This window comes from Bombus vancouverensis, chromosome 14, assembly GCF_051014615.1.
Source record: "Bombus vancouverensis nearcticus chromosome 14, iyBomVanc1_principal, whole genome shotgun sequence".
NCBI lineage: Eukaryota > Metazoa > Arthropoda > Insecta > Hymenoptera > Apidae > Bombus > Bombus vancouverensis.
The window spans coordinates 1320626-1335388 of record NC_134924.1 but is presented as its reverse complement, the minus strand read 5'-3'; positions in this window follow the sequence as shown (position 1 = coordinate 1335388).

Here is a 14763-nt window from a genome sequence, read left to right as displayed (position 1 = left end):
TCATCGACGAAAAGACTAACCCCTTACGACCAGTGAATATTACGCGTCCGACTTAGATTTTGTGAGCACGTTCATCTATCATCCCGTCGACCGTGGATTCGTTATTGAACCTAGGATCATTGTCATTAGGTTCTCGAGTATCTAACTACCACGGTTACTTGTCTGGTTCTATGATAATCGTATTTGCATTAGTCAATGTCTTCTCTATTGCATAACGACAACGTGTAATCCAAACGAAGATTCGTTTCACGCCCCTAACCCTAATTCTAATGTAAACCCGACATATATATATATAATAACAAATATAAAAGTGATATATATATATATATTATGATATTTGTCAGTATTTGAAGGTTCTGAACTGAAAGGATCAATATGTATTGTCAATAGAAGACTGTCAATATTTATTAACAAACCGCATTTTCGGTGAGAATATTGTTGACGATATTATATTGACAATATTATTGATCGTCTAAGGGCATCCTAACATTACAAATACAAAAATCATCCAATTCAAGAAACCAGAAAACAAAATTTATATCTAGAAGGTATACAATTGTAATTTGAAATTCCGCATTGTGACCTAAAATCTGATATTACAGTGAACAGAACAGGACATAATGAACACAAAAGAATCGCTGAACCTCACTGAAGACGTTGCACATGTGCAATGTGCACCCACCTTAAACACCGTATTTTCCTCCGATATACACAGGACACAGATACATGTATCTGCATCCTAGACTCAAAGGGAGCCCTCATCGCACTCCGTCACCGCCTTTGACAAGGAGTTGTCAGCTTATCAAGCTCGAGCCAAACCCGGTGTGTCGTATTTAACGACACGTAGTCGACCAGTAATCGATAGCTTTGTCTGCTAGGCTTCGCGGCCGAGTAAACAGCCCCTCTCCCAAGGTATAAGAAGGCTCGCGGAAACGCGAATGCTCGAACTGCTCGAGAAAGAGGCTGCCAAAGTGATCTTTTCAACGGTTGAGGTAAGCGGGACCAGAAGAAGCAAGACACGGAGGGAATTCTAATTTTGTCGTTCAATCGACGATCATGGATCTTTCAACGTGAATCGTTTCATTTTTCGTGCTTTCTTTCAATATTTTTCGTAATTCTTCGTGTTGATTTTATCTCGTTAGAGTGAAAACTTATAAAGATAGCGGATCAATGTTCTTAACACTAGCTTTACGGGACCAGTCAATTTGACGGATTTTAAACTTCGAATTTTGCATCGTAAATTAATCATTTCATCTAAAGAATTTATGCACAAAATTATTTTTTTCTAGGCTTTTTAATTTTTTAAATCTGTATGTAGTATACCTATCTCTACGAAACCCGTCAAATTGACAGGCTAGCTGATTTCATACACAATCCGCTTTTCAAAGACAGTGTGCAAAAATTTCAGTTATTGTAGACATTTCCCATTATTATCTCTGCTTATTGTAAGTATTTATAATAGGATAATTGAATTTGGGTACAGTATTTTCTTATTTTGACCAATCCCCATTTTCTAGCAATCATGAGTAAATTCAGGAGATATAATAAGATATTGAACAAAATTGTTAACATCAATGAAGATTGTTCTGAGGATACCTCCGAAGAAGATCAGTATGAATTAGGCTAAAGCGAAGCTAACAGTGAAAGTTCTGAATACATTGAAAGTGGAGAGATAGAAGGATCTTCGGATAGTGAAGAGGAACACTTCTTGAAAGTGTGTCATAACAAGAAAAGGATGCGTATTCTTTCTAGTTCTGACTCCGAGGATGAAAGGACAAGCATTTCAAGCACATCCTAAAATGTAATAGGTGAAATTGAAATTGCAATTGACGGGACACAGTGCATAAAACTGAAAGCATGCGGATCTAGGGGTAGGACGCCCGTTCGTATGATATTTAAGGATATCGCAGGGCTTACTGGCTATGCTAAGAGAAATATTATGTCGGGTTGTGTAACTAGTGCTTTCGAATTGACAATTGACAGACACATAATGGAACACATAAAAGATTGTACTGAAACTGAAGCGCATCGAGTTTTGAAAAAAGACTGGACAATCACAGTTGCTGAGGTGCGTAGTTTTCTAGGAATTTTATATGCCCGGGGCGCATATGAAATGAGATCATTGAAAGTCTCCGAAAGATTACAAACAGATAAATTTGCGTTGATATCCGAAATATGGGACAGATTTATAAGTAATAACCAGGCTTATTACAAGCCATATGAAAATATCTCAATAGATGAACAATTATTTTCAACGAAAGCTCGATGCAGGTTTACGCAATACATACCGAATAAGCCTCATACATTTGGCATTAAGTTTTGGTTAGCAGTTTACGTCCAAACAAAATATACTTTGAATGGTTTTCCTTACATAGGGAAAGATGAGACTCGATGCTCAAGGGGAAAAAGGACGAGATGACTCAAATTTATATAAATCAGAAAACTGCACGCTTACTGTGTATAAAAGTAAACCTAACGTAAAAGTCCTCCTTCTAAGCACCAAACATACGGGTATACAAGTAGAAGACAATTATAAACGTGTCTCAGAAACCATTGCTTTTTATAATAAAACAAAGTTTGGTGTGGACGTCGTTGACCAGATGGCACGCAAATATAGTGCGAAAGCAGGGAGTTTCCGATGGCTCCTTCAAGTTTTTTTCAATATTTTAGATTTGACAGCGATAAACGCGTGGATATTATGTAAAGAGTGCACCGAATCGAAAATATCTAGAAAGGAGTTCATATTTTGCCAAAGATCAAACGTTTCATTTCTGTCACCTTCGACGTCAGAAGTGTGAAGAAGTTGCCAAGTGGCCTACTACAAAAAAAAATAGAAGTAATAATTGTTGTATATATTGCAAAAAGATCGTATGCGGAAAATGCATATGCAAAATTCAGTATATTTGTAAAACATGTGCTCAATAAATATGATTACCCTATACCGTTAATATTATTGTTATCATTTCCGTGATAATTAAAAAAAAAAGACTTTTTACTTATTAATAATTTATTTAAACGTGAAGCCCAATATTGTTCAATTCAGATTTAATTTGAATAAATCGATTTCTTAAAGAAAATGCGTATTTTCGTTTATGCGTCAATTTGACGGGTACTCGTAGAGATAGGTATATAAGAAACGCCCGTAAACCTAAGTACATCGACAGGCATATAAATAAGAACATTTCGTTCTTATAACTTATTATTTATTTTGCAAATTAATTTATGAATACAAATATTCCTTGTTTCTTAAATTACTATTAATAAAAAGAGAAATGTTTAAAGGATATATGTTACGAAATATTATCGTAATATCAATTTGTTCTCTCTAAATCCTTGGAGAGAATATTGAACAAAAAGGTTGTGTCTGTAAAGTTCTTTTTTCTGCCTATAATAGCTTGCAAGTCATGAGAGTCGACACTTTGGGGAACACTTTTAATCTTCAAACTCGATCCTCTACGGTTAGAAAAGTGTAGGTACTTTTTCCATGACAATGTCTGCTTTAAAGATATACAAGATATACAATTCGTTAGCTGCGAAAAGAAACTAGTGATTAAGAAATAAATCTTCGTCAATTATCTGAATGTCACTTTTATACACATTAATAGATTCTCTAGAAGTCTTACAATATAGTATTTGCAGTTATACGTGCAATAACATTTTAATTTTCTGAACAACCTATATCACGATTTCTCTAAAAATTCTTAAAAAACCTCAAAAAGAATTATTTGCACAACACTCAATTATTTTAAAAAATAGTAAATCAATAAATATTTGATTATTGAAAAAAATCCCTCATGTTCATAATAAAGTATGTAAAATATCTAATACGATATACAAAAGTGCTATAAGTAGTAAAATAATATACAAAACGTATTAATCCAAAATGTCAGAGAGTAACTATTCGCAAAATGCCCGATTACGTATATAAAAAGAAAATACTTAGAGCTAAGTAATTACGATATTACGTAAATTAACGTTGAATATTAAAAGCATAGTTAAAATACCAGATACTCCCTCGCTTCGACGTTGCCTATAAATTCAATAAACTTACAGTTTTCCCATCATTTTCTACTTTAATCTTTAAGCAGCGACAACATTGTCTACGGTAATTTCATAACGAAACGCAATCGAAGAGTTCGCCGATCTTCTTTTTCCTTGACGACTGACTTCGGCGGTGACGGAGAAAAACAAACTTTTTTTATACTTTTTAACAAGTTACTCGAGGGATGAAGGGGTGGTATGGCATAAACCACGTAGGCAAGGGGAAACGCCTAACCCTCGTCGCGAGCTTACCGCAGTAAGACGATCTGTCGCGAATATATCCTCGCATTTAATGAAGGTTATGAGAACGCAACCATGCGGGAAGCGTCGTATTCCCGATTGTAAACTAAACGGAATTTAAGCCCGGTCGTCAACCTACTGGGTTATTGAACGACGCGGTCGAGAAAATCTACCTGTGGGGTGCAAAATAGAGGTAAGCAAAGAAGATGCAAATCGAAGGGAATCCGGATTTTTAATGTTTCATTTTTGAACTATTAATAGAGCTTGTCGTGATTGGAGAACTTTTTCGAAAAAATTGAAGATTGTGAAAGGAGATTATATTTGATTTATGTTATTTTTATATGTGTCAATATTTCAGTAAATTTTTATTAGAGATATATTTTATTGGGTACATATATAGGGATATACAGGGTGGTTGGTAACTGATGGTACAAGCGGAAAGGGGGTGATTCTACGAGAAAAAAGAAGTCGAAAATATAGAATAAAAAATTTTTTTTAATTTTTTTTTTTAATTTTTCCATCGAGACAACGATCTACAGCGAGATCCGTTATAACGTACCGCACGCGTACCGAGCGAGAATTCAAAGTCGATTTTCTCGAAAACAAAGCCTCAAACGAAAAATTTTTATTCTATATTTTCGACTTCTTTCTTCGCGTAGAATCACCCCCTTTCGCTTGTACCACCAGTTACCAACCACCCTGTATATCTCTATACTATAAGGATTTTTCGATAGCTAAATTTTAATATAAAAGGTATTAAAAATTACGATGGTTTGTTCTCATGAATTAACTGATTAGTAGATCGATTCTCAATGATTCGATTGTGATTGAACAAATTTCTATTTTGTCAATCCCATTCCTTACTATTATTTGTTATTATTGTATCATAATTGTTAAAGTTAACTATTATTTCAAGTATTATTGCAAATTAATTATTATTTCAGATTTTGTGTCCGTTGTAATGTGATAATTTTCTAAGTGAGAAATATCAATAAGAAAGATAACAAATATCTAATTCAAGAAAATAAGCCATTGTAAACTAATAAAATTTCTATTCTATTCCAAAAGTTACGAATTGATCATGCGACTTATTGCTAAGTAATAAGGATAGATACAAAGTCTCAGGTTTCAATGAGAAAATCAGACCAAGATATTCCTAGTCTGATACCAGAATTCTTTATTCCCCTCATTTTGCGTGAAATATGAAACGTATCCAGAAAATACGAGTCGATTCATTACGATCGTACATCGGTCTCATAAATTGCAGCCGTCATGGAGGCTCCCATAAAATATCACTTTCTGTACGACAAGCGAAATGTATAACTCATAACACGTTCTCATCGTTTCTCCGTTTTATCTAATTATAATTACAATATATTAAACATTAATATAAAAGAAGAGAAACTCGTCGAAGCGCGTAAAAACATTAGCCTCTTTATGATAGACGAAACAATACTTCCAAAGAAAAGTCTAACAAAATAAAACAATCAAAGAGAGATATGCTACAACCGTTATAATACGTATTTCAAATTTATTAGCTGCATAAAGGGAATCAGGACACAAACAATTTTCCATGCTGGAATAACTCTTTTTCCATTCAAAATGATTATCATTCGTTACGCGTTAGAGGATTTCAAAGAGGGAAAGAATCGTATATCTGATCGCGATTAAAGGTGTGTTTAATCCTCGGCGTCAACCTGTCTGGTTGTTGAACCCTCGTTAAATTAAAGATATTCGAAAACGAATGGGTGAAAAGCAAAGGCGTTGTGCTCCCTGAGTCATGTCGCCCATAATTCCTTCCGTTTATTATCTTAGCAATTACGAGAACAGGCTTCGAGACAACCTTATAGTCGTAGGTCGACGCAGTAAGGGGTGATCTTGCGATAAATTCATTTTCTTCAAGCCGTTACATGTCGAACGAGTGAATGAACCGCGAGACAAATATAATCGACGCGCAGGATTTAATTAACCCTCTGGACTTTAGAGTGGCGTTCGAAAAGCAGCGTTAATTAGGACTGGCCGGGAGTGAAACCGCATTTTCGTCCTGCGAACGAGTCACGCGTTAGACTCTTTTCAACGTCTCTCGACGAAAACAAGAACACTGCCACCACCGAGTGAATATACAAAGCCACGAAACTTCCGTGTTTACTAATTTGCAGCGGCAGTGCGCTTTGAACTTTGTTCAAGGGATTCCATGGGGACAATATTTTGCCTCGAAAATCGAGCCGTTCCTAACGAGTGTGCGAGGATTTCTTTATACTCAAATAAAAAATTAATTTTCTTTCCTCCCGCGCTCGTTGTTCTGGAAAATGGGCCGAGTTCCAAGTGTTTGTTTAGTGGACGCGAAAGAAAATGTCTTTCGTTTGTTGTAGAAAGTAATCCCAATATGTTAATTTTATCGATCTGACGAGTAGATATTATGCGTTAGGTTAAAGCTAGCCAAGCTATGTGAATTCGAGATTATTTAAAGCAGCTTGAAATTGTATCAGTGTAAAGCTACTACTTTACTTGTCTTAAAATAACCTTCTTCTCTAATGAACTTGAGATTTCTTCATATGAAAGGAACAACAAATGCCAAATAAAATAATTTCTACTTTCTATTAGCTGTCCACTTAACGTCAGATTACTGGAATTCAAACAGCTCTAAATAAAGTAATTTTACTTTTGTGAATAGGATATTCAATGAAGTCTGTCTATAATCGTTTTCCTGAAGTAGAATAACGTGTACTAAAACTGAATTTTGTTTGCTGTCAGGAAATCATTTTACACAACTTAGTGATATTGAGTGCAATAACTTGCACTCTTTAAATTCCACCCTGCCCTATCCATGGCTAATTACATACTTATTACTCATAATCGCTTCATACTCGATAACCTTGGATAATCGCTGATAATTATACATTGAAAATCCCTTCCTTTTCTCGATAAATTGAAAACTTTTGCGTGAAACTTTCAAGTAACGCCGTCTGCGCCCGACGATCGCGCATTCATTAAACTTTTTATCACTTGCTTGATCGCTATGGATATTTATTCAAACGAAAGGTGAAATCTAAATATATTTCACGAGCAGGGTTTAATTTCGGACTCTGTCTCTCTTTTTATCTTTCGATTACAACGTCCTGGGAAACCAGACGATCTGAATGGAAGAAAGCAGAGACTATCGAAGCCACAATAGGGTTGACAGTCCGCGCTCAATTCTGAAAGAGGCTATTGCCTCTACTGTAAACCCAGATTCTATTTCTGGTATGCATGAAGCTTAGACGATATTCGCGGTTTAAGTTACCATCCTATGATTCCCACTGGCCATTTTTGATTCTTAAACATCGCCACATTATCATAAAAGCCTTTCGGTAGCTGTTCGATCGCGGCATGTCGTCGTTCTTTTTAAAACACTGCTCCATTTTCTTGGCTTTATTGATATAAAGCGCGAAGAAATCGTGTCATTGTTGAGACACTATTTAAATTCATTCATCGAGAAATTATTAGTATACGAATATATACGAATAAAAGAAACATGAAAGGAACAAGATCATATAGTAAAAAGTTTAGATTAACAAAGTGAAACAAGAAAAGATCGATTTACACGCATAAAACATCACGGAGAAATATGTTTCCTTTTTTCTTTGTAGTCACACTATATGTCTATATAGTGGGGGGTAAACATTATAATTAGTACAGTTTATTTGCGTCTTGGTTATTTTTGTACCTAAGGATTGTGCGATTGAAACCCTTATACTTGAAGAAAATATGTGTTCTACGTCTAACGTAGGCGAAAAAAAAATATCATCGCTAAAAATAACCGTTTAGAGTATCTTCACCCCTAAGCAAATGATGAAGTTTAAATAAACGTTGCAGCAACATCTCCGCATAACATTATTCTGATAAAAATACAAACTTTAAGCTACAATACAAATATTTACTGCGAAATCAAATTTGTTTTCCCTGTTCAATTAAACCATAACGTCGTGTACTGTGTGGCTAGAAATAAAATAATCTATCACCGAAGAAAGTTCTGCGCGTATGCGCGATGCATCAAAGGGTCCAAATCGTTTAATGGAAACTTTATTGATAAATTATTATCATAATGCAGGCTTTGATTCGTTCAAATAAACCTACAAATACTAACCTAATTTACCAAAATATCATGAAACTGGTAGCCAATTATTAAAATATACGAGAAAAGGATAAAATACATAAGCGGAGGAGTAGCACAAGTGAAACTCATATTAAAATTCTGTTTTAAGTTACGATAAGATCATTTTGTTCGAAAATTATTAAAGGGTAATGTAATTATTAAAGTATAAAATTTCATGGAATATGGGAAAAGTTATACGAAACAGAAAAATTCGATGAAATCTTCCAGAAGGAGTCTATACGATATTTCATTCTTAGATTGCGCCCTTCACGCTTCATCTTGGATCCAAATAGAAATATATTTCGAGATACTCGATACTCTTGGGAAGTGTCGCACACAGGCTGAAAGATCCATATTTCATCGGCGCCCGTGTTTTAGACAGGTTTTCATGGTTATTCAAGGGTAGACAGTTTTTTTAGCTCAGGACAGACAAAATGAAGGTGAAAAAATTGGTAAGAGGTGACTGATATAAACGAATCTATCTGGATCGAAGGGAGTAGTTGACTAGTTAGTAGTAGAGTAGTTAAATAATTATTACACTTGTATAAGGTGAAATTAAAAATCGGCACAAAGTCTTCATATACTGGATTATACAGATGAATTTGAAAGATTTCAAAGGAAACAAGAGATGCTAGAGACGTCAAGAAAAAAGTTCCTTGAGTTATTTTCTTTCGATGGTTTATCTCCATATTGTCTTCTCAAGCGGAGTCAAGTTTTTTCACTAATTTGACTAATTTCATAGCAGAAATTATCAGATGATGTAATTAAAACATGAAGAAACAGAAGGGAATCGAATTCTTGTAACGTGCATGAATTGTCATTCGTTGTTAACATTGCTGCGAGCAGCCGATCGATCACGATTACTCGAGGATTCGGATCACGCGGAATCCATTTACCTTCGCCCTTTTCCAAAATATTGAACCAGGGAATGGAGCACAAACATCTCTTTCAGATATTATCGATCCTATTCACGTCATCCTTCGTCGAATAAGAAATATTTTTTCTTTTATTATTGTTCTCAAGCATTCGAGCCCTCGATGAAGATTTGAAGATTAAAATTAATAAAGAATTACATAATTACTAGATTGTAAATATTTGCACAATGTCACATTTTTGTAAATAACGTTGAAAAACTGAGCTTAAGTAAAAGATTGCTTTATTTTGTATTATACCATCAATATTTTATATATTCTTGCATATAGATTTTCTTAAAAATTGTTTGTGACGCTTACCAAATTATTCTGGAAATTTTTTCAGTAATCTTCATGTACGCTATAATAACATAGTTAAAAATTGAAATATTGAAAAATTTGGATATTTGGAAGACAATGCTTCTACTATAGGGATATTATTCCCTATTAAATTTATTATTATACTATAGGGATTCTAGAGTGAGAAGTCTTCGATTTTTTAAAGAATTGTGCAAAAAAGGCAATAGTGAATAACATGGGAATACCAAAAAAAGAAATTTCAGAAATTAAAAGCCAAGGAAACGTCAAAGAGAAAATTCCAGCAATGATAAAACGTCGCAAATACAGTGAAAAAGGAATTCCAACAATGAAAAAAGTAATGAAGAAAAGCACTAGAGTTTTATAGTAAGAAACAACGTAAAACTATCAAAAAAAGAAACTGCGGTAACAAAAAGAAAAAAAAATGCTGGACGACTAAAAAAGGTAAGTTTCCAAAATACAAAATGCGAACAAAAGAAAAAAATTTCTACTAAGTCAAGACTGAAGACAAAGTAAGATAAACTAGATTATAATACAATATTAAAATATATTAGACCGGTTGTAAGATATATACTTGTATAAAAACAGAAGATATACTAGAAACGTGCGAATGACAGCTTTAGGTGAAATGTACTTGCCTTACCGACGTGAAAATGTTGCATGGCGTTACCAGAGATAGTTTATGTAAAGAACCCGAATATTTAAAAAAGAACCTTAAAGAAAATTAAGAACATATATCTCGTATCATTTCCACACAATAGCCTACTCTTTCAAAGCACACAAGAGGAATTGAAGACGTATTACGATTCTAATAATCCACTCAAAATCTTTTACTCTGATGCTAATCTCACACAATCGATACGGTGGAAGATACTGTTGAACTGCGAAAACTTACATAACTTACTTATGCATGTAATAGACGATATTTATTATCAGTGAGTATTACAATGATATAATATAATGTAATGCGATGTAGAATGTTGTCTTACACATCTATGATAAATAAATCAAAATTTGAAGGAAATCCTTCGCGTATTCCAACACTAGAGGCTACCTGTTTACATAGTAGATAATATAAACATGGTGCCTTCACTTCACAATGCGAGCATTCAACTTTTACAGATCAAATTTTTATGTGAATCGTCATAAAGTATCATCGGTATTCATAAAAATACATGAAACTATAAAAAATTCTAACAATGCAAATGAATCCATCAACGATTCAGCCTCTCGATCTTTATGACTTTCATCTTAACATTCCAAACGAGGATCAATCACAAGGTCCCAGAACATTTTGTGGACACACGGAAATCCCACGATAATGGCCGCGAATTCATGTCACGATACTTCGACAGAAATGATCACGTCGCTCGTTGTTTATCCGGGCAGAATCTGTGTTGGCGTAGCGATGGAGCATAACAGCTCATCTGGACTACATTCAGGCCGATCTGTAAATGAAACCATACGTGCCCGAGGGAGTTCGTTGCTAATTATAAATTCGGGCCGGCGATTCGGATCGCGAAAAGTTACGTAACGCGACGAAATCGACGCAAGGAATGGCCGTTCAATGCGATTAGTCGATAATTAAAATATCGGCGAAATGAACAGACCTATGCGCCATCCTTACTTTGTCTCCTATTCCGAATAATTTATCACAGGCTGGATTCCCTCTGACGTGATATTTACGCTGAAAATACCAACCAGAGTCCCATTTGCGATGGATCATTGAAGTTCTTGCAAGCGTTAATGGACCGTAACGATCTTCGTTTCTCTCGCGTAGATTCTGTCTTTCGTTTTTCTCCTTTTTCTTTTTTCTTCATTCCTTTTCTTATTCTCCCTGATACTGGAAAGTCGGCGACTGAAAAGGATGACGATTGGAGTTTGTTACAACGAGAGATGTATTCTGAATGGAGATTCTTGATCGCGAGATAAGAGTTATTTAACACTTTAACTATTTAGGTGTTAGGACACCTACTTGTTATATTTAATGGGATACATTTTACTTTATTTGATATCTTACATTTTAAGACACGCATAGTGTAAAGGAATAATAGATCTGTATATATATATATAGATAGATGGATAGAATAGATAAATAAATATAATAATATATAATGCGAAAGTAACTGATACACTCATCAACGCCCAGCCTAAACATAAATAAAATAGAAATAAAAGATACCCATTTTTTTAAAGGATACGCATTCTTACAAATTGTTAAAGTTGGGCATGTACTATTCGGCATAGGAACATGTCATTAAAAATAAACAAACACGTATTTCAGCGTTTTTCGAAAGTCAACTCCCAAAGTCTGTTCAGACAGAAGGTAAGAAACATATATTCAAATACTGCGCGGACGGGAAGCTAGCTTGTAATAAAATAACAAGAAAATATAAAAGATGTGGAAAGTATTATGGTCTAATAAACATGATGGAAATTAGTTTCAATAAACGACTATTTCATTTTTGAAGAGTATATATATACATATATGCATGACCATATGTATATAAATAATAGGATTGATGATATTTAGTACAAATGCCCTGTTGAAAGTCAGAAACAAAATTTTATTTGTGTAGTTGTACTAGATTGTAACGTATTATAACGTATGACTGACGAAGCAATTCGATTGAAGATGTTCAACGAAGAATAATGTAATTTTTTCGCGCCTCAATTAAATTATTCAGCGAATATATTCGAAAGCGACGTGAAGTTCTTCGATACTTTAGAAAAGACAAGCTCTGTCCACTTAACTCAGACGTACTGTTTTAATTAAAATGACTCATTATTCCGCCCCATTCCTACCTTACTGCTTCGATTCAAGATAACAGCTAGAAGAATCGCAGTCGACTCATAAAAGAGAACATATAATTTAATTATACTATGCAGTGAAGTAATAAATGACACTTTCCTTCATTAATCGAAAAATTTATTCATCTAGCAATAATACAGTTGCTAGTCTAGCAATATTGCAATAATGCAATAATAGCATTATCTCGCAATAATGAGACTAATTGTTTCTTTTTGTACTATTTAATTGTTTTAATTGTACTAAATATAGGTATATTTGAGAAATTTGTTGTACTTTTATAAATTATGTGATCATTTTAATCATTTTTATACCTTCAAATTACCTGTGGTTGCATAAAAATCTTACAGTATATCTCGAAACAAATAGTATAATAAATTTAAAAAGAATATTGTAGGACATTTCCAAATAATTTAAACTTATCTACCCTTCTAAAATTTCACTTACAGAATCGGCTAATTCACCCGAACACAATACCGAAAGGTAGAAATCTCGTTAATTACGACAAAATAAATCGAGGATGAAACTTAATCATTTTAAAAATCAGGTTACTAAGGAATTCACGTTTCCGTTAATTTTTAATCATCAAAGAAGGGAGATTTCGATTCGAATGGAGATTTGAAATTACAAAATCTAGAAACAAAACGCGAAACACATAAATTGCGATTAAATAATCGGCAGACTAATAATAATTCGAACTTCGAAATTATTAAAGAGAGCCGCCCGATCGAAAGCAATAAACGAGTTTCTCCCTACTTGTCTCTCTATGGCTCTCCCTCTAATTAATAGACTTGCTCTCGTGCTATTTACACCCGGTTATTTGCAACGCGTACCATTCTCGGAAATCGGGTCTGCCGTAACGTCTCGTCATTTCAAAGGAGAGAACATAGGAGCAAGGGAGAGAAGGAAAGGGGAGAGGCGACGGAAGGAAAAATCGAGCGTCATTCTCGGATTTGCCATTGCCGTTCTTATAATGGATCACGAGATTGTTCAAACACTTATCACAAAAAGTTCTTACGAATGTATTATATGCATTCTACGAAACTTTTTCGAATTTCGTCAGCACTGTCACGAGACATGACTATCGTAATTATAATAATAAAATTTGAAATTAATCCGAAAGTGTACATAGAAGTAACAAGACACTTATTGCGGAAAATTAGTATACATCATGAATAGTAGCCCTAAACATACAATTAGTGCTAAAAGTAATTTCACTAAATATTATGGCTTATTAATACCATACCGAATAATTGACTGTTCAAACAGCTTGGTGAGCTTTGCTAAGTGTACGCTTTCAATAAATATCTTGTGACTTCTATATAAATTTTCAGATGCGTTCCAAAATTTCTCAATATAATTACGAAAGTCGTGTCTCGTTGCGGTGCTACGTTTTAAAATCCTACGCATAGAAAATTTCAAAGAGTGTCGAGATACTTTGATGATTCACTGTACTATGTTACGGGAGATTTGTTAAGGAAAAAATTTCATAATCTCTGATCCCGAAGCGAAAAAGGCAGGAACGAAGGAAAGCACGTCGATTACGTAATGGGGCAGCAAGCAGTCGTTGGAATAGGGGTGCATCTTTCTTCTTGGCTTCCCTTTCTTTTCATCTCTTCGTCGACCCTCTCCCCGTCCCTGTTGCGCCACTATTACTTTTTGTTCCCTATAGAAAACAAGCGACATTCGAGGAAAAAGAAACGGGTCCTGGATAAGTAGAAAAGGACGTAGATCAGTGGGAAAAGGACGCCGGTTTAATTCGATTCCTTAGAAAAGTTTGATTTCATAACCTTATAATTGTATAATCAGAAATTATGTTATAGAGATGGAGAAGGGTAAGTGTTGAAATAGTCGAAAGATTTAAAATTGGAATAGGGACGAGCAAATTGAACGATCCGCTGATGTTTCATCGCGAGCTCAATGGAGATTCGAAGAGACAGGATTCTCTAATGGAAACGAGGTGAATAAATTCTTACTTTACGTTTTAAAATCTCATTAAAATGACGTTCGTAAAAATTTCTGCGATGATTTTTTTACGTTTAAGGATGAAACGTCATATCCTTTCCTTTTTTGTGATTATCCAACGTTCCATATTTTCCACGGATATTAATTTAGCTTTCAACGAGTTTGAAACAGGCGTACGCGAAATATTTGTCGAAACGAAATATTACGATTATACGCAATACGCTTGTTAGACTAGTAAATAAGCACCGTGACGTACAGACCGTTGCTGATTAAACGATGTTTGGCACGGTTTTTCGTGAGTATTTATGTGTCCGGAACAAGGAAAATCGGAATAGCATTCACAC